At 61.3% G+C, this 26,130-nt stretch overlaps 2 long non-coding RNA genes across 4 annotated transcripts; one reads left to right on the plus strand and one right to left on the minus strand.

The window, feature by feature from the left end:
• Positions 1 to 848: 848 nt before the first annotated feature.
• LOC124109683 (uncharacterized) lies at positions 849 to 9,604 on the minus strand. 2 transcript variants are annotated; one of them, XR_006857071.2, is made up of 3 exons: positions 3,909 to 9,604; positions 3,409 to 3,589; positions 849 to 3,173 (listed from the first exon to the last, which is right to left on the minus strand). It is a non-coding gene; the product is annotated as an uncharacterized LOC124109683 (long non-coding RNA). The 2 variants fall into 2 exon arrangements; XR_006857070.2 differs by having other exon boundaries at positions 849 to 3,589.
• Positions 9,605 to 16,095: 6,491 nt separating this feature from the next.
• Positions 16,096 to 25,670, plus strand: LOC124075407 (uncharacterized). Of its 2 annotated transcripts, XR_006846025.1 has the most exons (5): positions 16,096 to 16,831; positions 17,523 to 19,630; positions 22,186 to 22,373; positions 24,571 to 24,787; positions 25,032 to 25,670. It is a non-coding gene; the product is annotated as an uncharacterized LOC124075407 (long non-coding RNA). The 2 variants fall into 2 exon arrangements; XR_006846029.2 differs by lacking the exons at positions 16,096 to 16,831; positions 17,523 to 19,630 and adding an exon at positions 19,942 to 21,433.
• The last annotated feature ends 460 nt before the right edge of the window (positions 25,671 to 26,130 follow it).

Genomic DNA, 26,130 nt, shown 5'->3' on the forward strand with positions numbered 1-26,130 from the left:
AGTCCCGTGGTCAGCGGTGACAATGGCCAGCATTCTGGCCCACGCTGTGCTGGGAGCACTTCACCCAGGGTCAGTATTTAAGGTTCACAGTTCTAGGAGGTGGGTGAGACCATTCTCCCTGCTTTGCAGGTGGGGAAGTGGGAGTGGGCCACCAGCCGTCCCAGGGCACCCGGCCAGGACACGGCAGAGGTGGGCCCTGAACTCCAGGCCCTCTGGCTCCGGGCCTAAGCTGTTTGGGCTCCCGGACAGAGACAAGAGCCCACTGAGGACTGTTCTGGAGCCGGCAGGGCGGCTCTTTGGGAAGAAGCAGAATCACCGAGCTGGCGTGGATCTGTCCCTGAGGCCTGTCCCTGCCAGTGGAGGCCCAGCGGGGCCCCTGGAGCCCGGCACCAGGCAATTAACGCGTTGGTTACACAGCGGGGGCTCGGGGTGAGACGACAGGGCCGGACGCTGGTTCTGCCCGCTGTTGGGCGAGCTGGGTGTGCTCCGCCCTTGGTCTGCTGTCCTGGAGACCAAAGCTCCTGCTCGAGAAGAAACTGAGTCCTGGAGGAGGAAGATCCTGCCGAGGGGACACCGCTGCTCGACCCGAGACCCAGGACGGAAACCCCCTCGTTCTGACCGCTTCTCTGGCCCAGAAGGCCCGGACGGGATATGCCTTCCGAAGTGGTCCAGGAGGCCTGTCCAGGGACCCAGCGCCCTGAGCCTGTGTCTGCTGGGCCCGGGGACAACAGGTGCAACCTGGGATGTGGGTCCACCAGCCCAGGCCCTTCCCTCCTTTTCTCCCCACTTCCTGCCCACGCCTCTCCCCCCTCCCTTCCCTCCCTTCCCCTCCTACGCCAGGAGTAGAGGACACTTCCAAAATCACCTTTACCAGCACACAGTCTGCATACACCAAGGCCTCCCTTCCGAGCGCACACTTGGAGATATTTTGAAAACGATTCCAGTTGCGAGCCAGTCTACCGTAGGGACATAGAACCCTTCCATCACCCTCAAAAGACATGCGCTCCCAACACTTTGGAGATGACCGCGTCCTCCTCCTGCTCCCTGGACATTAGCAGCCACTGATCTGCTTTCTGTCCCCACAGCTTTGTCTTCTCTGGATTTTCACACATCAGATGATCATGGACTCCGGGGGGCTTGTTCCCTTACAATCAAGCTTGTTTAGGTCCATATAATTTGCTCCGGTTCGTCTTTTTTATATAGTGTGAGGTCCAATGCAAAGCTGTTTTCGTCATCGTCATTGTCACTGTGTATATGGAGCTCAGAGCTGCAAATGACGGTGGATCCCCAGGCCTTGAAGCCCAATGGAGTTGGTCTGACTGGATCTTGAAGCGGCTCAGCGTGTCCGTGTCAGCTCTCCATCACTGTGACAACATACCTGCGGACATCGACTTAGAAGGGGGAAAGTTTCTTTGGCTCATGGTTTCAGAGCTTTTAGTTCCTGGTCACTTGGGCCTGTGGCTTTGGGCCCCGGGGCAGCCCAGCACATTCATGGCGGAGGCCCATGGCAGATCGAAGCTATTCACAAACAATGAGAGATGGGAGGGGGCTGGGGTCTTGGCGCTCCCTGGGAAGGCACACCCCCAGGGACCCAGCTTCCTCCCATGAGGCCCCACCTCTGGAAGATTTCGGCACCCCCCAGCTCACCACCGGTTGGGACACGCGGCCTTCAGGGGACACTCCAGGTCCAGACTTGGGATCTGTGACTGCTTTTTCCCTTCTATTTCCCGCCTGGTGTGGCCGTCAGACTTTGGGCTGGTGCAGCTGGGCTGGGAGGCTTCATTCCACAGACACATACCCCTTCCCCTTGGCCAGGAGTAGCCCTGACCTTGGCCCGCCTGACCTATGACCCCGGTGATGCATGAAGTCCCCGTCTGAGCAGTGACTGCTGTTTCTCAGGCTGATCCCTGAACTGAACCATGTGCGACTCTCGATCTGGCTACAGATTTGACTCTTGATTCCAGCTGATTCCTGGTCTGACCACAAACCTCAGACTCAAGGCTGGCTGCTGACCTTGGCCACAGGCTGACCTCTGATTCCTGGGCAGTGGCTGGCTGGTCAGCCTACGATCACTCAGTGGTGTTCCGTGGCCATTTCCCCGCTCTGGTCTGCATAAGGCACAACCCTCTCAGAGTAGGAGAGCCCCTTCACCCCCAAAGGGGGACACAGGGTCAGACAGTGAGGAGGCTGCATGCATTTGGGTTGGATTTGGTTCCCTTCCCTGAGGGACCAGCCCTTCTGGAATCCATATGCCACCTCAGGATTTGGGCATCCCTAATCCCTAGGGGTGCCATAGAGGGCACCCTGTAGAATCTGGATAATCTTAAACCACTCTAAATTGCCCTGGCGCAGGAGGCAGAAGACCAAGGTAGAATGATCCGATGTCCTCGTCTGAATGGACCGATCGGGTGGTGACGAGGCAGGTGGGACATGGCAGGAGGAGGCGGGTCACTGGGGCTGTGGCCTAGATGGGCACCTTCCCTGCAGACCCTTCCTGCCCACCACACATGAGACGGAACTCCTCCACACGCGCTTCCGCCTCGAAGCTCTGCCTCTCCTTGGGCCCATGGAGCAATGGGGTCAGACAACTAAGGGCCAAACCCCTGAAAGGTGAGGTCAAATGAACTTTTGCTCTGCTAAGTGAGTTCCTGGTGGGTCTTTTGATCACAGCAACAAAATGCAAACCCAGCGGTTTATGACTCAAGGTTTCTTGAGTTGAACCGCGAGATGGTGGCCTCGGGCCTTTGCACCCCGTCCCCTCTGCCTGGAAAGCTGTCCCCAGACACTGCACGGCTCAGCCCTGTTTTGGCTTTCTGCTCTCATGTCACCTCAGGGGGACCTTTCTGACCACTGTTTAGCTCCACCCCTTTCCCCCAATGCTGCACCCTTCCTCTGTACCTTTGTTCTGCCCAGAGGTTGTCGCCACCTGGTGCAGGGCATATCTTCTTTATTTTTGCTCATTGTCTTGCCGACTCTTCCAGAATATAAGTTTCGTGAGGGCAGGAGGTTTTGTCTGTTTTGCTCACTGTTGGAACCCAGTGCCCAGCACGTGAGGGCGCAGGCGACGCTCCGCGAGTGTGTATTAAGTGAGTGAAATCAACGATCCACGAGTGCAAGCCGCAGTGCTTACAGAAGGGAACTGCAGTGCTTGTGGTCCTTCGTGGGTGAAGTAACTGGAAGGAGACGGTCCTGTCTCTGAAGCCGCAGAGCCCCACCTGCCAGGAGCCTGCAGGGCCACTCCAGTCTGAGCCAGCTGCACTCAGGGGTGGCCTTGAGTGTGGCATGGCTGGCGGACCAAGCCCTCCACTTGAACTCAGCCAGTGTGAGCTCCTCGGCCATGTCACACCCCCTCTTGGAGCTCCAGTGGGCTCAGCTGAGCAGCCATCAGTGGGGAACCCAAGTACTCACCCCACAGGACGGTGGAGCCTGGAGGGACGAAGCATCCGCAGCCCTGGGTGCGCTTGGCTATAGCTGCTGGGACTCAGCTGAGCAGGTCTGCTCTGTCCTCGGGTCACCTGGCCTCCTTGTGGGCTGTGAGTCCCTGAAGAACTGGAACCTGGAGCCCTTGGCCCAGCGTCTTCCAAACAGCCTAGGCCAATAAGGTGGAGAGCCATGCATCTTATGGCTGACGATGGGCAAGCCCGTGACTGGTTCTGGATGCTGCCAGTCATGGCCACCAGGGGGCGGCCTGGCTATGTGCAAAGAGGGGGGCGGGGTTGCCCCTGGCTAGTGACTGCTAACTTGGGTTGTTCCGGCAGACAGGAGAGGCCTGGTCTGTCTGGGAATCTGTCAGTCATTCCTCACTTTCACCAGGGAAAGGCCCAGGAGGTCTGGCCTCCAAGCCTGGTTCCACCATTCACTTGCTGAGATCTTGGGCAAGGATACTCTTCCCTCAAGATCTCAGTTACCTCAGCCAATGAAGAGCGAGCATCAGCCACGGCGCGTCCCATCAGACTTTGTCCTAAGTCTTGAGTTGATGGCTGCATCCATGCCTGCCACAAAGTGCTGCCTCCTTTTCCTCCTGACTCCTTCTTCCTGGCTGCTGGAGGAAGGTCTAACCCTCTTATCCACGCTGCTCTCTGTCGGTCGATGGTAACACCACAGTTTCAGTGATGGCCTTCTGTGTGGTTGATGGGGAAGAAGGAGGAGCTGGGGGAAGGGTTTGAAGGCCCGTGTTAATTCACTCACTCAGGCAACAGTGAGTCCCTACTGTGTGCCAGGCCTCGTGGTGGGACCTGAGGACTCAGCCCTTGATCATACGGCCCATGCCTCAGGGCGATGGCACGCAGGCCCTGGCAGGACTGGGTGCCGAGGATTTTCCTTGGCCTGGCCCGCGTTCCTCCAATGTGACAGGGTAGTGCAGTGGTCGGAGCTTGCACTGTGGTCTGGGATACCCGCATCCAAACCCTGGCCTTACCGTTCACTAGGTGACCTGGGGCAGGTCACTTTACTTCTTCTGCCTCTTCGTTTCCCCAACTGTGAAACAGGGATGATAACATGACCTTCCCCACAGGGTCCTGCAGGGCTGAGCTCGTACTTAGATGAGCCCAGTCAGCCGCTGGACAGCTGTCAGCTAACATAACAATCCGGGATATCCACGGAAGATGGAAGGAGCACTGTGGCCACTCCTCCTGTCCTGCCTCCCTCCCAGGGCTCTTATTTGAGGGTCGGGTCAGTTGAGTTCATTTGGCAATTGGCATTTTTATTTCTGAATGTCCCCAGCCATCTCACAGAGGTTGGTCTTCAGTCACCCTGGGGGTCACCCACAGGTTCTGGGGCGGCCTCACTGGGGCCTCCCAACTCTCACCAGCAAGGGCAGAGGTGCTTAGGGTTACGGTGGAAGTGGGGTGGCTGACCCAGCCTGTGAGACAGGCCCTGTGCCGCTGCCGCTGGGGGTGACAGTGGTGGGGACACTCATGGTGGGGGTAATGGCTGGGGTGGTGATGGTGGTGGGTGGTGGTGGTGATGGTGACGGAGGAGGTGGTGGGTGGTGGGGTGATGGTGACGGAGGAGGTGGTGGGTGGTGGTGGCAGTGGTTACGGAGGAGGTGATGGGTGGTGGTGGCAGTGGTGACAGAGGAGGTGTTGGGTGTTGGTGGCAGTGGTGATGGAGATGTGGTGGTGACAGTGCGCATGGTGGTGATGGTGGGATGGTCAGGACTCGGTCAGTCCAGCCTTGCCCCGACCTGGCCACGTCATGGGTGCTGCTGGTCTTGGGACCCTAGGAGGCCCCCTGGCCTACAAGGAAGGTGGGTTTGGGCTGGCGGAAGCCGTGAGTGAGGGGCTGGGTGTCGGTGGCAGTGGCCTGTCTGACTACGGGTGTGGACGAGATGAGATCTTCACACCTGGCCCCTCCAGGATCACGGGCTCCAGTGACTCAGTGGAATCAGGCAAAGAGATTTGTCCCCTCTCACCCAAGTCAGGGAGGTGGGGACTAAGAGAAGTCCTCCCAGGGGCAGCTTCTCCAGGTCCCCAAAACCCCCCAGACAGTGAACCCAGGGTGGGGGGCAGCAAAGGACACACACCCACGAGATCCGGGTTCCAGCCCCGCCCCACGGAGCAGCCTTTGTGTGCACGGCGCATTACAGTTTGCAGAACATCTCTATGGGCATCGTCCCAGGCGGGGTCCCCAGGGGCCAGGGAGACAAGGCCTGTTTTCTCGTCTCAGGAAAAGGCGCCAAAGGCGGGTTGACTTGACCAAGGTCCTGTGGCTGGGGTGGAGCTGAGGTGGGCCCTGCCCCCTCTGTAGGTCTCCCTCCACCTCAGATGGCCCTGGCATGGGACCTGGCATGGGACCTGTCTCCTACCCTGTCCACCTGCATCCTCCTCGTCACAGGCCCTTGGGGACTTTCCAGCTCTGACCTTTTTAGGACTTTCTGTCTTCACTATCCTCTGTGGTGGCAGGTGGGGGATTATCACCCCTTTAAAGAGGAGGAACAGGTCCAGACGGGGAGGCCCGGGGTCAGAGCTTCAGGGCCAGGAAATGGCAGAGTCGGGTGGGGGTCTGCGGCCCCCGGCCACGAAGCCAGGGCCTGGCGGGATCTGGTTTCTAAGAATCCGAGGCTGCTCCCAAGCGGCCCGGGAGCAGGGACTTTCGGCAGCAGTTTCCCAAGTGTGAGCTCGGCCGGGCCTGCCGCTGGGAAGGGCGACCACTTCCTGCTCGGGCTGGCGCGGTCGCGCGAGGTGGTCATCAGAGGCGACCACTTCCCGGTCTGGGCCGTCTTCCCCTTTCTGGGCCTGGGAGGCGGCTGGGCTGGGCGGCCCTTGCGTGCTGCGGCCTGCGTGGCGTCTGGCCTCTTTTCGTTTCCCTCGCTCACCACCTCGCTCTCCACAGACACCAACCGTCGGAAGCTGCTCGCAGCTACCTGCCCTGTCCCTGTCCCTGTCCACAGCCGAGCCCCCCTGCCGGTGTCTGTCTCAGCCCCGAGGGGTCAGTCCCCAGGGCCTGGAGCAGGGCCTCCACCGGACCAGGTCCCACAGCCAGTGAGGGGCAGAGCTGGAATTCAGAGGTTTCTGACTCCAAAATCCACATCCCCCACCCACAGCGTCCCGGGCACCCGTCCGAGGACGTGTGGGCCAGAGCCAGCCTGGAACTGCGGGGCTGGGATGGTCCCACCAGAACCCAGCACTGTGAGGAAAGGGTGGCGTCCGCCACATCCCAGGGACAGCTGCGCCTGCCCCGGAGCAGGTTCTGGGGACACTTGTGGGGACAAAGGGGCAGATCGACGGTTCCTGTCCAGCTGCATCACACTCAGAAGCACCTGTGGAGTGCCAGGCCTGGGCTTGGGGACACTGACCTGGGGTGGGGGGCAGGCTGAGTGCAGTGGCCGTCATCTCCTTCTGGCCCAGTGGTGGTGCTGACCATGTGTAAATGTCCCCCACTCTGGTCCTTCCAGCAGGGAAGCCGGAAGGCTCAGGGACCCCAGGACACAAAGGCAGGGGGCAGCAGAGAGCAGGGGTAAGGAGCAGGGGCCGCAGGGGCCGCAGGGGCCTCAGGGGCCCTGTTCTAGCTCTGCCAAGCGTGGGGGCTTCAGGGAAGTGACGTCACGTACCTCGGTGTCCTTACCTGTCAAGTGGGGATGGAATAGTAGAAGCCTGTCCTGGACCTCGGTTCAGTGGCTCCCCATGAGCCTGGGGAAGGCAGGTGGAGAAGGTTCCTATAGGTATGAAGGTCACTGCCCGGAGCTCCTGCTCCTGCAGGCCCGGGCCACTGGTGGTCACTGCTGAACCCAGGACGAGAATGAGACCAGGAAAGAGCTGTTGTGTCTCTGAAAACTGAAAAGGGGCCTTAGGAAGGTCCCCAAGGAAAGGTGGGGTGTCAAAAAAAAAGAAAAGAAATAAAAAGTTCAGGATCAGACGTGAGCGAGACGGGGGGGGGCGAGGTAGGCGGGGTAGGGGTGACAACGGAGCCAGCCTTCCTTGTCCTTCATCTCACTTTTCATGGTTTCAGTTACTCTGGGTAAACTGTGGTCTGAAAGTATTAGATGGAAAATTCCAGAAACAATCGGTGAGTTTTCCATTGCGCACCTTTCTGGGGACGGTTTTTACACCTCACGGTGCTGCTCCATCCTGCCCGGGACGTGAATCATCCCTTTGTCCAGTGTCTCCAGGCTGGACACATGTGGTTCTCGGTGGCCACCTCAGTACCACAGCGCCTGTGTCCAAGGACCCTTCCTCTACTCACTAATGTCCCCAAGGTGCAAAGGCAGTGATTCGGAGGCTGGGACCCGAGGCACAGAAGGACGCGTCGAGTTCTGAGGCTTGTGGCGAGGCCGTGGGGCCTAGGGGGAAAACGCGGTGTCCGTTGGGTTAGGTGTTGTCTGGGGTTCCGGCATCCCGTGGGGACGCCCCACCATGGATAAGGGACACCTGTGTAGTTACACTGCTCCGGTGTGGGGAAGTAGCCCAGTGGCAGAGCGTTGGCCCTGGGTTCCAGCCCCAGTCCTGGATCACAAAACCGAGAACAAACAAATCACTCAACCCAACTGAAATTCATGCTGAATCAGGTAAGGGCTGAAACCAGGGGAGTTCTTGAAAATCTGGGGGTGAGGGCTGGAACTCGGGTCGTCTCGCGAGCCTCTCTAAGGTGTTACTCACCCTGCAGGAACCAAACGGGAACCATACACGCGGCTGCTTTGGTTTGTTTAATGCAAGAAAAACAGGGCAGGACTTCCGCCGGAGGCCCTGGTCACCGAGGCGGCCTTGGGCCTGAGCCAAGAGATCATTTAATAGAAGCGCACGCGTGACTTTCCAATAACATCCAATAAGCTGTGTTTATGTTCAATAAAATGCCTATTTCACATAGCGTGAGACTTCCTGCTTTAAATATTTCTTTTCTACTTACCAACCACCGGCCTTCCTCCTCTGGACGAGCGGTTTCTTCTGTTAATAGTACGTACCTCCCAGGGCGGGTGCTAAGGCGGCCAGGTGAGGCCTGCAGAGATCTGGATGCAAGGCCCCTGGGGACACCAGCCGGTATCAGCAGTTGTCATCATCTTCCGATGCGCACGCCCATTTGGCAGATGAGGAAACAGAGGCTCAGAGGAGACACTTGCTGGAGGTGGTGACGAAGTTGGCTACAGGTCAAGGTCTAGGCTGGGCGCCCCGGGAACCCCTTCCTGCAGCTTGGCAGAGCCTCCGCCAGTCACTGTTTTACAGAGGGTGGTGACCGAAGGGCAATCCGGGACATCAGGGACAGAGTCTCCAGCATCCCTCGGGGTTACAAAGCCCCATCTCCACTGCCCAGTTGTGAGCGCCCCTTCTGTCCTGGTTCAGGTCACAAAAAACACTGAGTTTATCATCTCGGAGCCTCTGTATCCACCGCGGGTGTATTTTTATCTCAAAGGCTTCATTCATGTCTTTAATTATTTGTCTCTGTGTCTGTCTCCTCCCACAGGCCGAGCCCCCGGGGAGCAGGCCTGATTCATCTGGAGCCCTGGAGCCAGTCCCTGGCTTGGCACAGGGCGAGCGCTTCACATGTGCTTGCCGGACAGGGAGGGACAGAGCAGAAGTGAAGGAGGCGGCCCCCCATCCCTCGCCTCTCTGCGCCCGAGCTCATGGCTGGGGCCCCAGTGGGGAGACCCCAGGTTCCATCTGACTTTGGAACCTGCCAGAGTATCTCCCGGACCCTCTGATTCCCTGCCAGGTCCTGGCCAGGCACGCGAGGCCGCGGCGGGTGCCCGGTCCCTCTACTCTTTCTTCCCCTCCTCCATCCTTCCAGCCCCGGCCCTCCTTTTCCTGGGAGCCTGAGAGCTCAGGTGGGCAGGGAGACCCTGGGAAACCTGGCCCTGGGGCGAGCTCCCTTGCCACCATGGGTGGGGTGTGGCCCGGGGCTGTGTCTCCTTTGAGTCACCTCCGTGGCTGTGGCGCTGACTCAGATGGAGAGTGAGAAGGAGAACTCTGCTGGTCCTGCTTCTATAGTCCCGGCCGGGCGGGGCTGGCGGGAAGACGGGAGAGGAGGCCCTGGCCCTGGAAGGTGTGAGAACCCACGCACGGGGACTGACGCAACCCAGGTCTCTTGGACCATCGCAGTCCCACGCCTTCCGCACGGGCACGGCCAGCCTGGAAGTGGCACTGGGTGTGGCGGGGTAGCAGGGTATGACCCTGTCCCCAAACACGCCCCCCCCAGGACTTCAGACTCTGACCTGACAGCAGAGACCCCGGAGACCTCTGGGGACTGGATGGAAAGAATGACCACCCGAGCTGGCATCGTCTGGGCACGTAGGCCTGCTGGGCTCTGCTGGGCCGCTCTGCATAGGGGGTCTCATGGAGTCCTAACAGCCCTCCAAGGCCCCATTTCACAGATGGGGAAACTGAGGCTCAGAGGAGCAATGGTTTGCCCCAGGGAAATACTCTAGGTTCATAGGCAGCTGGGTCCCCAGGGCTGCCTGATCCCTCACAGTCCTCATCCCTGACCACTTGTCCCCAAAGCCACTGTCTCCCCCTTCTAGTTTACCTATATTCCAAGGTGCTGAGAATGGTCCTCTGACCCTGATCCCAGACCTGGGGAGGCATCCAGAGCCACTATTCTTTGTCCCCTGAAGGGCGACCTCTACCAGGAGCCTGCACTGCCAACCACAGCCGCCCCAGACCACCCCTCCCCAGACCTCTGAGCTCCAAGCAGAAAATATAGATGATCACAGAAAAGAAAAAGGAAATTCATTCCTTGACTTCTTCACTGGAACATTAGCACCTGGGTGTGTCTCATCCGCTTCTTATTTTACGTGCTACCATTTTGTTCTGATGAAAAAGATCCACCTGCCAACAGGCATTTCCTGAGTGCCCACAGGGGTGTGAGTGACAGGTCCTCCTCCCTGCTCCCAGCCAGGTGGCCTCCAAGTGCCCTGAGGCATGGGGGAGGGAGAGTGTGCTGGGGAGGATGGGGCTTTGTGGTCTAGAGGCCCAGACAGGGGGGCAGATCTGGGTTCCTGGCTGTGTGGCTGTGGGGGTGTCACTAGACCTCTCTGAGCTTTGCCTTCCCTACCTGGAGAGTAAGAATCATAGCGCCTGTCACGGAATGGCTTCTGAGAGTCAGATGGGTGGACACGGGGCGTGTTTGGTCAGTTGTGTGCTCTGGGGCTCTGGGGGACCTCTTCTCTGAGGGCATTTTTCTTCCTGGAGCTCCCAGGGAGGAGATGTGGCCCCAAGGTCACGGGAGACGCCTGGAGACAGGGTGTACAGTCAGGAGGGAGGCTGGGCCTGAGAACCTCGCCCCTCCCTGTCCTGTATCCAGGAAGCCCAGCCTCTGGCCTCGGTCTCCCTCCTGGTGGCGGCTCTCTTGGGTGGGATTCTCCACTGAAAACCAAAGCCGCTCCACAGCTGAAGACCCCCAGCCCTGGCCGGGGGGCATGGGGAACAGGTCAGTGAGGGGTTGGTGTCCTCAGGTGTGCGGCAGCACCAGGTACGCGGCAGCACCAGGTACCTGGCAGGTGCCCCATAAATGCTCATGGAACAAACAAAGGGGGAGGAGCCAGCAGGCCAGGGGGTGGGGCCCTGGGAGAAGGGAGGGGAAAAAGATTTCCCCGCCCACCTTTCAAGGTCCACGGAGCCCCGAGGCCACGGAGAAGCCCCCCTGGTGCCTCCCTCATCCTGAGGCCCCTGGTGGCCTGCGCTGGCCCTTTGTCCACTTTGTCCCCTGGGGCACCCCTCCCTCCTGTTGAGGTGTCCCAGTGCTCACTCCCCAGGGAACTTCTCAGGGACCTCTGCGTAACCTGATCCAAAAGGACGGCTGGTGGGTCTGGGGGACCTGCTGGTGCCGGCAGAAGACACCAGAGAAGGCCTGGAGGTGACAGCTTCTCCCCCCAAGGATAAAGCCCACCGCAGGGGGTGACAAACAGGAGCCTGTCCCGCAGTCCCCAGTGCGTGCTTCCCAGTGGCAGGAGGTGGCTGGCACAGGGGAAAGGACACAGAGGGGCGTGAGACGGGCCGGGCCTGGGTGCTGCACCGCGTGGCCTGGGACGTGGCCTCCTCGGGGAGCGGCTCTTCCCATCGTGGAGATGGAAGAGCCCCTCCACCCCAGTGTCACCCACACTCGCCAAGTGGCCCGCAGAGGGCTGGGCAGGTTCCCGGGGCAGCCCCAGGCCGAGAGCCTCAGTTGGAGGAAAGCGAGTAACTGTAATAACAGGACAGCAGCATCCGTGTGCCGAGGAGGGACTTTTCTCCAATTACCTCATTTGGTCTCCAGGGCGATGGCTTTGTACAGCAGGCACTACAGGCCACGGAGTCTGGGTGCCACGGAGTCTGGGTGCCACGGTAGGAGCCACTCCAAACCTCATTCCCTCATCCCCCACACGGATCCTTCGAGCCCCTACCCCAGAGCGGCAGTGTCTGAGAGGGATCACTCGGAACACCGTATGGCAGGAAGGAAGGGCTCAGATCATGTGATTATTAGTATTATCGACAAAGAGAGGGAGGCTCAGAGAGGTAAAGTCACTTGCTCAAGGCACACAGCAAGAAAGTGGCGGAGCTAGAATTTGACTTAGATCTGTCTGGTTCAAAGCCCCAACCCTTCCCTAACAGTCCCCTGCCTCCGCCTCTCGTGTCCCTTCTGGTCCTACAGGAGAGCAAGGCATGTAAAACCCAGTAGACTGGGAAGTGTCCTTCAGTACCACTCATTCCAGGGGATGAGAGAGGAGAGGAATTTGCCAAATGTCACACAGTCCATGTCCTGGCCAGGACTGGACCCCCAGTGGACAGACTCCCTAGCCAGGGTCCCCCCTTGGGGGGCAGGGCCAGTCCCTTTCTGGCCCCCGTCTGGCTCTCACCCCTTGTAGGGCACAGGAAGTGATGGCGAAGGCCAATTCCAAACCACAGGGAATTTTTTTTGTCTGGGCTGGACTAGAATCTGGCCAGGGCCACAGGTCAGACACTCTGTCACATGCAGAAGGCCAGGGGTGGTTAGTGGGGTGGGGTTCCCCTCTCCTGGAGCCAGACTGGCCTGCAGGGACCCACCCGGGGTCACGGGCAGCTGGGCCTCCAGCCCAGGGTCCCGAGGCCAGGCCGGGCCTGAGCGTTTGGTGAATCTGTGGCTTTCAGCTTTGAGCTAGCAGCGGTGGCTCGGGTCAAGGTGGCTCTTCCTGTGTCTATTTTGGCAAAAAGATGGCTGGGAGTGAGGGCAGGTCCACGGCACAGGCTTCCACCCGTCCCCGCGGCACGTGAGCCCCCAGGTCCCTGGTCCCCTATCCAGCAAAGATCCCCTCTCCACCCTCGCCATGTCATTGCAGGACCTTGGCCAAGTCACCCGGCACCTCTGCACCTCGGTCGGCCACGGGGTTGGGTGGGTGGATGCAGAATCACGAGGCCTGAGGGGAGCACTTGTCCCGGCCACCTGGTCCCCTCTTACAGAAGAGGGCCCGCTAGCTGGAATTGTCCTGGGCGACATGGAGGCCATGTGTCACAGCTGAGGAAACTGAGGCCCGAGAGGAGGGGCCCTCCCCAGAGCCACTGTCTCCGTCCACCATGGGCCATTTCTCTCTGCAGCTCGTAGCCAGGAGACAGGACTCACGGTGGGGGACCGGCCTGCAGCCAGGCTTCAGCCAACTCCAGCACCTCCTGAGTCACCAGCCTTCCTGGGACTCTGTCCCTGTCTGTGGGCCTGGGATGCCACTGACCCCACGTGCAGGAGGGTTGGGGCCTGGAGGGAGGAAGAGGCCTGAGGGATTCCCCGGGCACTGAAGGACGGCGTGGCTAGGACGGCCCTCCGCGCTCGGGGCCTGTGGGGCAGGACCCTCTGCTGTCATCCTGCCCCTCTGCCTGGGGCGCCCCTCATGGGAATGCCTCAGGACCCTCCAGCCCATGCTGCCCCTCACCTGGCCTCCAAGGCAGCTGGAGAAGCCCCAGGAAGGGTCAGGTCTCGGTGGCAGGTGGCAGGTGCCCAAGGCCCACGCATCCTGGGGACTTGGAGGATTTGCCTTCAAGGGAACGCTGCCTGCAGGCCAGCTGCCCTCTGGCTGGCCTGGCCCCTGGCATGGCTCTTCCTTGGCCATCTGTCCTCCCCTTGCCTGGGCCTGTGGTCCACCCACTGGCCACTGCACTGTGCCTTTTAGTGTGGCAGCTGCTGTGGGCCTCACATGGGCAGAGAGTGTGGCCCTCTGCGGGCACAGCTGCTCCAGGGTCAGAGAGGCCGCTTGCTCTGCACGGGCTGTGGCCGCCCAGCTGCCTGGACCAGTCCAAGGCCACAGCTTTCTGCGTTGACGGCAGGACTCACGGGACACCTCCAGACGGTGTCTGCTGCCCCCTTGACCAGGGCAGCCCACCTCCACCCAAGTCCACACTCAAGGGACCAAGACCCGTGGGTCCACCTCTTCCCTGACCCCTGCCACCCTGTGATGAGCAGCATCCTGCCCCGGCCCTGGTGACCTCCTGACCCCAAGAGCTGAGCTGAGGACTCCCGTCTCAGGGATCTCAGCCACTCCCAAGGTGGCAGGGAGTGGCAGGGCATGGGGACCCTCCTGCTTCCTTGATGTTCACGGGCCTTAAAAGTAGCCCAGGATCCGAGTCCACAGAGGGGGCGCCTGCCGTCCTGGAGGGGGTCCCCTGCACAGCCCTCTGGGACACTCCTGTCACACAGAGCCCAGGGCCTGTTTTCCCCAGAGGTGACCAAGGGGTCAGGCTGTGACATTCTAGAAACCGTCCCTGGAAATGGCTTCCTGGAGCTTCCCCTGCCTCTGGCCCCGGCGCTGGTGGTGTCTGTCCAGCTCACAAACCTTGAGGTCCTACTGTGTGCCCGGTCCTGTGCTTTCCCTGGAGCTTGGTGACGAGGGACCAGGTGGGGACATGACAGAAAAGCGAGACCTGGTGCCCTGTGGTAAACCTGCGGAGAGGTGCCGGGTGCCGCAGAACACCCCACACAGCCAGATCTGGACAGTTTCAGAGGAAGCCACCAGGCTGGGTGTGAGGCTCAGGTGGACACAGGCAAGCAGTGGGGGAGGGGCCTGCTGCGGGCCGAGGGAACAGCATGTGGGGAGACTCTGTGCCCCGGGTCTGCGTTTCCCCCCTCAGAGCCCAGACCTTTGTCACCACGGTTGCCAAGCTCCAGGGAAGCTGGCCTCGTGGCTAGGGGCACAGGCTCTGGTACCACGTGGCCTGGGTTCAATGCTTTGCCACTCATTTGCCATGAGATAGAGCATACGTTACTTCCACCCCCAACCGCCCACTTCCCAGATGAAGAGATGGAGGGTCAGGGAGGGTCACTCTGGGGAGAGGGTCACTCAGGGGAGAAGGAGGTCCTAGAGGAGCCAGTGCTAGGACAAGAGCTGAGGATGGGCGCCTCCCAGCTGGGAGTCCCCGCCTGAGCAGGGTGGTTCAGCCCTGGGCTCCCTGGGTGGCAGTGGGCACTCCCGAGGCCTTCCAGGAGTCCCAGAGAGGGAAGGCCCCGCCGGGCTGGGTTCTCAGGCCGCAGCGCCTGGAGCGAGCGTCAAACAACAAAAAGGCTTTTCTCGCTCTGAATGAGTCACCAGACTCGCTCGCAGACGTGTCCTGCGCCGGAGAAGGCGAAACCACACATCTGAAGAAGTTTCCCACGGCCACCGCCGGCTTTAAATAGCTCCAGCGAGAAGTGGGGGGTAGGGGAGGGCGGGGGAGCCGGGCTCTCCCCACAGCCTGCACCCCACCCAGACCCCGACCCGGGGCCCCTGCGGCTGGCACTGAGGGCAGCTCAGGCCTCAGGGGACCCAGTGGGGACCTAGAGCCCACGCTGAGCCTGGGGGCAGCAGAGGGACAGCTGGAGGGACATCCAGCGGGGCAGAAGGGATGAGGAGGCAAAGCCCAGGAAGGGGGAAGTGGAGCTCACCCTGCACCCCTCTGCTGCCTCCAGCCCCAGCCGAGCTTCCTCGCAGGTCACCTGACCTCCCTCCGCCCTGGCTGCCCCCCCAGCCCGGCGGGGTTCGTGACTGAGCCCTGGGCGGCGTTTCCGGAGACAGGCCCGGAGTGGGCTGCTGACGCACTTGCTGCCCCCCAGCAGGCCCGGTGAGAAGAGAGCCCCCCATCTCCCCTTCCAGTAAGCGAGCTCCGCCCGGCCTGGCAGGGATTCTAAGAAGGGAGCCGGCACCTGCTCCTCGCCCGCAGCGGGCCAGAGGTCCTCCCGCCCTCCAGTGCCTCCTCCACCCCGGCTGGAGGCCAGGGCCCTCCGTGTGGGTGCATGCCCTCCGTGCCCAGGTGGTCCCATCCGGATTCCTGGAGGGCTCAGGCATTTTGCAGAGGGCCAGCAAAGAACGTCAGGGATGCCTGCAAGACCAGCCCCTGCCCTCTACACCCTGACCAGCCCCCTGCGCCACCATCCAACAACACCTTCTAGAAACTCTGGGGTGGGCATGTGGGGTCAAGACACAGCATCTTGCTGAGGGGGGTCAGGAAGACAACAGTAGTGGCCAGGGCCCCAGCTGGGGTTCTCAGTGCTGCCGTCGCATTCGAGTCTCAAGTTATTATTATTATTTTTAATGCAGGTTCTGGGCTCCAGGTCCCAGATTATGATTTGTGCGATCAGGAAGGGACCCCGGAACCTGCATCCCATAAGGCTTCCCAGGTGCATCTGAGGGATCAGCCCCCGGGGAGGCTAGGCTCACCCTGCGGCCCTCCCCTCCCCCAAATGGCCTCAGGATAGGATGCATGGCTGGGGGGGATGGTGACCACGTCTCTGATTCATGTGTAGGACAGAGTGGTGGCCTCCCAAGCAGCCAGCGAGGTGACTGGCCCTGCAGTGGACAGCTCTCGAGCTGGGGTCCCTTGGCGCTCTCCTTTGGTGGCTGGCCAGCTCAGGCCTCTGCAGCTGCAGGGCTGGGTAGGGCAGAGGCCATCAGCCTGCCCAGGGGAGCACCTGCGCCTGGGCCCCTGGGCTGGCCTGCCGTCGCCCAGCACTTGGGAGCCTGGTCCTCCTGAGCCTCACTGCACCTGGTGGCACTCCTCCAGGTAACTTGGGAGGCAGTGTGGAACCCTAGGCCCAGCGCAGTGTCCAGCAGGACCGGGGTCAGCAGGACTTGTTGACAGAACGGTTTGCAGGGCCCTGGGTTGAGTAAGAGCCACTTCCCTCCTGCCTCTGACCCCTGAGGGTCGGGGTCCTGCACACAGGGCCCATCCTGTCCCTCGCAAGGCCACTGTCCTGCCAGAGACTGCAGACCACCTTCTGCACATTGGACAGCAGCAGGAGGGCTGGAGAGAGCCGCTTCCAGGGACAGCAGCTGGGCCAGGGGCAGGCCCAACCCTCCCGAGGGGGAGCATCTCGTGGGCTTCCTCCTGGCCCTGTCCATGGGCTGCTGCTCGCCAGCTCTGGGACGTCGACCAGAGGGTCACGATCCCGGCAAGCGCCGGGTCCCTCCTCGCTGGAACGCAGGCCCCAGGTAGGCAGTGCCCCTGGGCTTCGCAGGTACCCAGTCTGCACGGGGCGTTCGCAGGTGTGGGCAGAAGATGGAGGCTGCGGCGGCCCTCGGTCCCACGAGCGGTGCGCATGCGCACACGTGCTGCCTGTGCCTTCCTGCGCCTTCCTACAGGCGGCCAGGCCTGGCGAGCACACACTCCCCTCTGCAGGGGCGCCTCTGGTCCGGGCTTTGCACGCGGCCCTGGCACTTGTGCATTTGCACCACGTCTGTGTTCGCCGGGACACGGGGCCTGTGGGGAAGCGCGCGAGGCTTCGCAGTGCCCAGACCTTGGCGAGACCGACCCCCGGAGCCCGGGAGGTTCACTTCCTGGCGCGGAGGGGTGGGGTGTGCGCTGCACCCCGGGCGCCTGGGTTCCAAGTCCTGGGCCCTGGAGACCCCTCCCCTCAGAAGAGCAGCCTGTCCTTCCAAAGCCCCAGCCTCCTCGTCTGAGGAGGCCTCATCACGTGGTCGGGGCCACACCTATGCCCAGATCTCCCTGTGCCCCTGGCTCTCCTCTCTCAAGACTCTGCCTGGCATCTCCCCCTCCTCTCTGAAGCCCTGCACATCTGTGCAGGAGTCACCAACTACTTCTGAGCTCCACACAGTGCCAGGCGCTTAGCACCCCCACCTACCTTGGCACTGACCAGTCCTACCCCCCTCATTTCCCCCATAGCATCAAGAAAGAGTTCTGGCCAGAGCCTCATTTTATCAACAAGGAAAGTGAAGCTCAGAGAAGTTAAAGAATTGTACAAGGTCACACAGCACAGTGCATGAGAATCAGACACAAGCAAGACTCATGTCCAGCTACCTTACCCACCAGGCCACACGGCTTCCAGGTTGTAAGTGGCCAGCCAGTCTTGTGAGCCCCTCCCTGATGGACCTCAGAGGCCTGGGCACTTCCATCCCCCACAGATGAGAGGATGAGGCCTGGGACAAAGGGAGGGGCTTCTGCCCTCTTGATGGAGGACCTTCAACTCACCCTTGCTCCAGGCGGAGCATGTCTAGGCCTGGGGACCTCTGAGTCTACCCCAGCGGGGACACTGTGAAGCCCCCACCTTCCCATTGCCACACAGCGCTGGCCTGGCAGCCCCACGGGAGACCAGGATGCCTGCCAACGGGCACAGCTCGGGTGTGCTTCCCCTTGGCACGGGCCTGCGTGGGGGGACCATGTGGCTTTGATTTAAATTTCACGCTGGAGAAACAATGGTTTGGATTAAGGAAGAAACAGTTGGTGAAGTGTCATGAAAGGAAAGGAGGAGACGGAGGCCCTGGTCACCAAAGTGGGCCCCAAACTTTGAAGCCCACATTCCAGAGGTTTCTCGGGGCTGCCGTCCTGTCACCTCCTGCCCAGTGGCTCCTGACCTCTTCAGCCGCACACACGAGGCTTCCCGAGGCCGGGGCTGGGCGGGCTGTGGCCGGGGCCTGGCCCCTCCTCTTACAGAAGGGGAAGCTGGGGGTCAGAGAGGACCCACCACCTGCCCGGGATGATGATGGTTCTGATGGCTTCTGTGAAGGCCTGGGGGGAACGAGGCTGACTCCTCCCGTTCTGTTGGCCCGGGGCTCAGCCTCAGTTTCCCCACCGAGAAGGGAGAAGGACGCTACAGAATCTGCCGTCTCCCCTGGAGCCCAGGCACCCGGGGAGGGCTGGCGAGCGTTGGAGTACTTCCTGGACTCTGGGCAGGGCGCGTCCCCAACACCGTCCACACCGAGGCCCCAGCTCCCGGACCCCCACTGCACAGACCAGCAGACGGGGCTCTGACAGGCTGCGGGGTTCACTCCCTCCCCTGGATGGACGCGCAGTTGGCTCTGGGGCTGGGTCCTGTGGCCAAGGGTGTGTGTGTTGGGTGGGGCTGGACAGGCAGAGCTGCAGCGGTGTGGAGACGTGCCCCCCACGTGCTGCGGCATCACCAGTGCCCAGCGCCGGGCAGGTCCTCCCTGGTCGGGTGAGGAGGGGTTCCCGGGCCTGGCCCAGCCGCGTCTCCTGAGGGCCGCCCAGGGCTCTGTGGTGTCGTCTGGGCCGCCCTGGAACCACGCAGCCGACTTCCCCAGGGGGTGACCGCCCTGGCCTCCTGGTCAGCCCAGGGTGGGCTCTTCCACGCCCCTCCAGCTCCAGGCCTCTGGCTGTGGTTTCTGGCTCTGCCTGGGCAGGGCCGGGCTCGGTGTGCGGCAGGGGCTGTGGGGCAGGAATCGGGCTCGTCTGTGGCCAGGCACCCGGGGAGGGCGAGGAGCTGAAGGCCATGGGCCGGCTGTAGAGCACCAGATGGATTCAAACCCCGGGACCGGCGTTGCTCGTGGTGGGGGTACAGGAGCCACCGGGGCCGGGACAGAGGCGGAGGCTGGCTGGAGCCTGCGGGGAGAGGTGGCCACGGGCAGTGCCCCCACCGTCCCCCGAGCCTGCCAGGGCTGCGTGGCCGTGGCCATCTTATGGGGGTCCATGGGTGGAGGTGAGGCCAGCGGCCAGCACCTGCCGTGCCTGCCCCCTGTGCGCCCGCCTCCCCCATAGCCAGGCCAGGGCCCCAGGGCACAGCAGCCACACGGTGTCTTTGCAGAAGTTCGGCCTCCCTTGGTCCACGAGGAACACTGGTCTCCTCTCTGGTCCATCTCACGAGAAGTAAGAGGAAGAGGAACCCGCAGATGCAGGCAAGGAGACCCCAACCTGCCGCTGCTTCCTCCAGCGGGTTTCCCCTCTGCCGCTGAATGCCGAGGTGTTGGCCCACGTGGAGAAGAAACAGGGCGAGGGCTGGACAGAGTGGCCTGGTGCGACGAAGGACCAGGGCAAGGGTAGGCAGCGTGTCGCTCCCCCACGTACAACCAGCTCAGTCAACATCAACCTTGAAAAGTGTCAGGAGATGGGAAGAATCTAGTGCTGTGTGGCCACGGACAACCTGCTGGCCTTCTCTGGGCCTCTGTCATTCCAGCCATAAAATGAGAGACTTGGTTTCATCAGTGACCCTGGCTGCTCTGGGGACCTTTTAACACATGCACTTTCTTGGTCCTAGGTGGGCACCATTTCAACCCACCCCAGGGGCTTCTAACCGTGGTCGAGAGCCCCTAGCAGGCCCTGTGCATGGGGATTACGCGGGTGCCTGTCAGAGAGGCCGCGGCTGGAGTCGGGCTCCGCGCTCACCGGCCGCAGCGGGCCTGGCCTGCACTGCCCATCTGTGGCTGGCGTCGCCTTCCCTGCCGGGCTGAGGGAGGGTCCAGCGGCCTGGTTTGCCAAGGGTCTGGCGCATGTCATGCAGGGACCCGAGAAGCTGCTGCTGGGACCCGTCTTGTCCACAGCGGGCTGCCCCGGCTCGGCCCTGAGCCCAGTGGGTGGGCAGCTGCCCAAGGTGGCCGGGCAGCTCTGTGCCCAGGGCCGTCAGCGCCAGAGCTCTGAAGGCTGGAGCCAGGGGTGGGGGGATCACTGCACCCAGGTTGCTGCCCCACGGTGACCGCTGGCCGCTGCTGGCATATTGGGAGTGACAAGGACGACTCTGGATTCTGGAAGCCTGGGCTCAGGCCTGGGCCCCAGGGAAGAGGAGGAGGTGAGGGATCCCCAGCGCTGGGCCCAGGCTTGCTGCAGGGAGCCCAAAGGCCTGGAGTGGGGTCAAAGGTGACTTCAAAATGTCCTGAGCCTGCTGGCTTCAAGCTCTGCTCTGAGCCCTTTCCACCGACCTCCTCCACCATCCCAAACCTGAACTTCCATGGTCTCTGGTTACAGAGGAAACAGCAGAGGCACAGAGAGGTCTACAAGTTGCCCCAGGTCACAGAGCTAGGCAGGAGGAGAGTCAAGTCCAAACTGCACGCGGCATCGCTGTGCCATAGACCCCAAGTGTGGCCATCCAGGTAAATGTTCAAGTCTGCTGCCTGGCTTCAGATCCCAGCTCTGCCACTTACGGACTGTGTGACCTTGGGCGATGTTCTCAGCCTCTCTGTGTTTCTGTTCCCCATCCATGAATGGGGTAAAAATGGAGTGTGTGCCTTATGGGGTGAAGGTGGTGCTTAACACGTAAACCAGCCTGGCCCAGCGTCAGCCCACGTTAGTGCAGGCTGTGCTCACCACGGCTGTGTCACGTGTGCAGATGGCACACTAGGACGCCCAGCAGCAGGTGGCAGGAGGACGTCCACCTGGGTTTCCGTCTTTGACCTCCGTTGTGATCTCTGGTCATCAGGGAGACCCTCTGAGCCGGGTGTGGACGGGCCTCACGAGGGCTCTTCTGCCGGTCGGCTGCCTTCTTCAGAGAAACCCGAGGGAGAATGTGGTCATTGTCCCTGTGTCCTGAGTCCCAGACGTGGGCGTGCACAGGGGGCAAGACAGGCCATGCGGGTGACTAGAAATCTCGGCCCCGCTGCACCTGGGGTCGCCGGCTGCCGTGGCCCTGAGCTCAGGCCTGGGACGTGGGTGCTGCCCCCCCCCACTTACCACGGACCTTCATCCCACGAAGCCTCCTCGGGCCCCAGGGGCTAAGCCCGTCCACACCTTGCCACATCCAGTGTGAGGCCCGGGGACACATGGGGCCTGGCCAGGAATGGAGCCCGAGCTCCGGTGACCGAGTCCGCAGGAGAGCAGCTCCCCCAGGTCATCCACCAGCAAAGCTCAAGGTGCCCCCTCAAGTCGCCAGAGGGAAGCTGGGTGCCCGGAGAGGCCTGCGGGGCGGGGACTGGGGAGGCAGTGCTCCCAGGGACGAGGAGGGAGTGCAGAGACCAGGAGGGCGCACACAGGGGCCCAGCAGTGCCAGGACCATGCTGAGCCCCAGAGTGGAAGGGGCCTGGGCCTGGGGGAGACAAAAAGGAAGGAGGGACAGGGCGGGGTCCTCAAGGGCGTTGTGGTCAGGGTTTGGCCTTCATCCCGAGATCCAGAAAAACCTGAGAAGAAACCCGGGGCAGGGGCTGAAGTGCTCCCCCACATTCTGCTGAGAAGGGATTGGGTAGAGGGTCAGAGTAGACCCCTGCCCGTCACGGCTGTACAGGCCTGGGCCCAGAGCACTACTGGTAAATGACTCCTCCCCAAATCCAGTCTTCGACTCACAGAAGTAAAATTCAGATCAGAATCTTCTTATTATTTAATAACTTCTTTTTTCTGAATGTAAAGTAAACACTCCACACTGCAGGGCGTTGGGCAGTCACCAAATCTGAAGGACTCTGTGGGAAGGAAGGGTCCGGCTCCTCTCCTGGAGAACCGGGCCTCGGAGCAAGTTAACTCAGGCTTCCAGCCTGTTCTGGGCGTCAGCCTGACTCCCAGGTTCTTTGATAGGTAGTGAGTCCCCCATTCCTGGGGGCATGTAGGCTGTCTACGTGGAGTTAAAAAAAAAAAAAAAAGAAATTTAAAGCGCATCCCTCTCATCCACATGTAGATCACACACACGTCACCATTTGCCTAACTCGTGGACAAGGAGACCAGTAAGGTGACTAGAGGAATGGAGTGACGAACACCAGAGAATGAACGCGGTGTCCCTTGTCCTCACACGCCGGGCCTGTTGACAACACTCCAATCTGACGTGGGAAAGTCCTGCTGTCCTTTCTGCCCATTTCCAAGTTTCAGGTAACGTTCCTGAGTCAACCTCAGACAAACAGCTGAGAGGGAGGCTGCGGAGGTTCTGGTGGGAGAGGGACTGGCCAGCAGGTCACCTTTTGCTGGCCAGTCACCCCAAAACTTAGTGGCCTGAACAATCGACATGCGCTGTGCTGCCATGTCTATGGGCCCGGAGTTCCAAACAGCTCCGCTGGGCATCTCTGGCCGTGGGTCAGCGTGGATGGCATTCTTCTGAAGGTGGGACTGGGGCTGACTTGGGACCCACTCCAAGGGGCTCGCCCCCGGGGCAGAGAGCTGATGTGGACTGTCGATGGGCCTTCTGTGTGGGCCTCTCGGTGGGTTCAAGGATGTCCTTAAAACATGGCGGCCAGGCTCTCTCAAAAGTGATGGATCCCAGAGAAAATAAAGCAGAAAGGCAGAATGTCTTCAATGACCTTGCCTGGGAAGCCACAGCCCATCATTTCTGTAACATTCTGTTGGGGACCTAGGTCAGCCCTGCCCATTGTAGGTGGGGACTTCACCAGGGGCTGAATATCAGAAGGCTAGGGTCATGGTGGCATCTTGGAGCCCGGTCCTATAGTCGGGTACTCTAGGTCCTTCAGGCAAGAAGTGGGGTTGGGGCGGGCAGTAGGAAGGGCACCTCCAGTGTCCCCGGGGTCCCGGATCCCTCTTCCTCACCTGCTTGAAGCTGCTACACAGGCAGGGCCCAGGCAAGTGCTTCCACTTCTGAGTCTCTTGTGGTAGCCCCTGACGAGTCTCCAGAGTGGCTTTCCCACGCCAGTTGCACCCAGAAATAGTCTCTGGAACAGCTGGGGTGGGGGCGTCCATCAGCCACACCTTGGTGCGAAGCGGTTCATCTTCTGGGTAGAAACAGCATGGCATCTGGGTGGCAGCGGGCGGAGAGTGGGGCCAGTGTTGTACGGAGCAGGGGCCAAGCAGCGCCCCTGGGGAAATACAGAAGGCAGGAAGGACCCCTTCGCCCAACCAAGGGGGGCCACGGACCAGAGGCCACGCTCCCAGGAGGCCTCCCACCCCGAGTGTCCAGGAGAGGGACCTGGTTCCAAGAGCCTGGAGCCTGGGGTCGCATCCTGGCTCTTCTTCCCTTATGTCTGCCGAGACCCCAGGAGACCCTCCCCTCTTGGGTGCTCAGCCCCCCTGGCGGGAGCAGCCAGGACCTGGTGGTGAGTCTGGAGCCAGCTCAGGGCTTCCAATGGGGTTTGGCCCCTGCCTTGACCGTGTCTTGGGGACAGCCAGACCCCTCCTCCCGCCTCTCCTCCTGGAGGAGGTGGGGCACCAGGAGGGAGGGCGAGGGCCCCTGGGGGCTCCTGCCCAGGGAGGGGGACAGGGTCCGACGGGCTGGAGCTGCAAGTCTGTGAGAACCTCCCAGAGACTGTCACTGGAGGGGGGGGGGGCTGCCGGTTTTGGGGGTAATTATTTTGCAAAACTTTATGAAGTTTCGGAAAATCTCGTTTCCCCTTCATTGACTCCATTGTTTTTCAAGGGAAATTGAATTAGAAGCTGGTGGCTGCTGGAGGGGTGGGCAGGGGAGCAAGCGCATGTTTTTCTAACTAACTGGGCATCTGTCCTGTGCCAATAATTCCAGAAGCTTCTTGCGCTTGGCGTTGGGGACCACCAGGGCTGCACCAGGGATGGGAGAGGGAGCCCCGGCCGCTCTGGGGACAGTAGCAAGATGAGAGGCCCCCCCATCGCCCCCTTCCCTGGGCTGGGGGACAGTTGGGATGTAGCGGAGAAGTGGGGCTCGGCCTTTGGTGCAGGCGCATGGGCCTAGGAGCAGGCTGTGCAGAGAGCCTGGTGGCCTCTGGTGGCCCCGGGCCTCGGTGTCCCTCCTTGGAGAACTGCAGCCACCAGTGGGGCCCCTGAGGGCGGAGTCGGTTGCAGGCAAGATGGAACCGGAGCTGCTCTGCAAAGTGAAGTGTGCCCCCGTATCACTGTGACTGTCACCCACCCTGATGGGCAGCATCCTGCAGGCGGGTGCTGGGATGGGTGCAGGTTGGCCAGGGCCATGGGAGAGAGCGCGGGGATCCGCTGGGGACACCTGGTGCAGCTGCAGCTCTGGAGGTGCCCGTCAGGTCTCGCCTGCTCTGACTCCGTCCAGTTCTCCTGGCACAGAGCCCTCAGGAGCCCAGGGATGTCAAAGGGCCACTTCCTTGTCCCCACACTCACCCGCTGACATGTCCTCCCTCAGAACCACCCTGGCTCCTGCTGCCGTCAAGGTGAAGGCCCACATTTCTAGATGCCCTCGGACCTGGTACCAAGCGCCTCGGGCATGTGCTGTCCCTGGTCCCCGCCTCCTGGTCCTGCCACAGCCCAGGGAGCAGCTTCCCCTCCCGCACCCCACGCCCAGCCCCCAGCACGTGCTCTCTCCTGCGAACAGTGAGCGGGCAGCGGCTGTGACAGGCCCGGTGAGTTCATGGTGTCCGTCTCCCCTTTCCTGCGCACAGCGAGGCACACGGGTCCCCTGAGTAATGAGAGGAGTGTCCCAGCCCTCAGGAGGGGGCAGCTTCCTCGCTGGATCCCGGGCCTCTGAATTCCTTTCCAGTGCTCCTCCCAGGCCCCTGCTGTCCACCCCCCACGCCCCGTGTCACCTCTCGTGGCTTCCCAGGGCCACTGAAGCCGTGCCCCTCTCCTCCCTCCACATCCCTTCAGAAGCAGCGGAGACCCGGATGTGGCCACTGCCTAGCTGTGTGACTCAAGAATGGAGGAAACCCTGGTGGAATCCCGCTGTCCTTTTCCAGGACTCAAGACGTCCATCTGTCCCCTGGAAATGCTCCCAGTAGGCCACTCTGGAGATCTGACAGAGCTTTTATTGCTAAGTGTCAATGAGCCAGTGCAGAGGAGCCCAGGGCTGGGGTCTAGATCACTCTTCTCTCTCACTGTGTGGCCTTGGACAAGTACCTTACCCTCTCTGGGCCTCCTTCTTCAAGGGATCTCTCCACCTCCAACAGACAAGGCTCCTTTGTGTCCCTAACATAGTACAGGTCTGGGACTGCCTTGGAGATATAGTATGGACCCCATTGTCCCCTGCTCTGAGGACCTGGGCTCCCGAGCCCCATGCTGGAGCCCCTTCCTACAAGGCCCTGTGTCTCGGGCTGCCACAGTGGAGGTACCCGAGACCCCTGATTGGCCCACCTGGGCTCCAGAAGCTCCTAAGTCCACCCCAGGAGGCAGCTCTGCTCTCCCAAGTGTTCTGCGAACTACAATACCTCGGAAGGAAGCCAACGTTTAGTGAAGACATTGACCTTGTCAACAAAAATAAAAACAAAGCCCGTATTTCACGAATGTGCACACGCTGGCTCTGACTGAGGTCTTCTGGCTTCTCGATGGTGTGACAGTGTGTGTCTGCAGAACGTACTTCATGCTTCCAATTTGGGTCTTCTCCTGGGCTAGCAATAGGAGCATCCTGTTCCTGTCCCCTGGGCTTGGGCTGTTACTAAGCTCCGGGGGCAGCAGGCTCGGTGGCTGAAGGCATTTGAGACTTGAGTTCACACTTACCAGGACGTAACCCGTGGTGAGCTGCGCGGCATCTGTGTGCGTTGTCTGCATAAACACAGAGCTCGTTACAAAACATCATAAAGGGAGGCTCCACCCACTCAACAGAAACGGGGAAGAGTCGGGGGACGCGGACTCTGCCTGCTGGACATGTCCACACGCTCCACAGCCACCTCCAGCTGCCGCTTGGCCTTGGAGCCCTGCTCCTGCTCCTGCTCCTCCTCGGGGCTCCGGGAAGCAGAGTCCAGCCTCCGGG

Source organism: Marmota monax, unplaced genomic scaffold (genome assembly GCF_021218885.2).
Source record: "Marmota monax isolate L192 unplaced genomic scaffold, Marmota_monax_Labrador192_F-V1.1 WCK01_AAM20220418_F8-fsc00008, whole genome shotgun sequence".
In the NCBI taxonomy this organism is placed as follows: domain Eukaryota; kingdom Metazoa; phylum Chordata; class Mammalia; order Rodentia; family Sciuridae; genus Marmota; species Marmota monax.